We start from the raw sequence: 257 nt of genomic DNA on the forward strand, positions 1-257 counted from the left end.
AGGAAGAGTGTAATGAATGGGTTTTTGTAAACAAAAAGATTCAGAGTAACAAACAACTGTTAAGTTAATATCATGAACGGATAAGTAAAATGCAGATGATTGATATAAGAATAGTGTTCAGTGTTACAGTTTTTTCTGTTTTGTTTTTTTTTAACCTTTGCGTGTTTTCACGGAAAACATTCCTCACGTTGATGGTCTGACTAGCTGTTACCAAAATCCCCATATTTACTTCCTGCTTAACTTCATTTCTAGGGAGT

This window comes from Puntigrus tetrazona, unplaced genomic scaffold, assembly GCF_018831695.1.
Source record: "Puntigrus tetrazona isolate hp1 unplaced genomic scaffold, ASM1883169v1 S000000018, whole genome shotgun sequence".
NCBI lineage: Eukaryota > Metazoa > Chordata > Actinopteri > Cypriniformes > Cyprinidae > Puntigrus > Puntigrus tetrazona.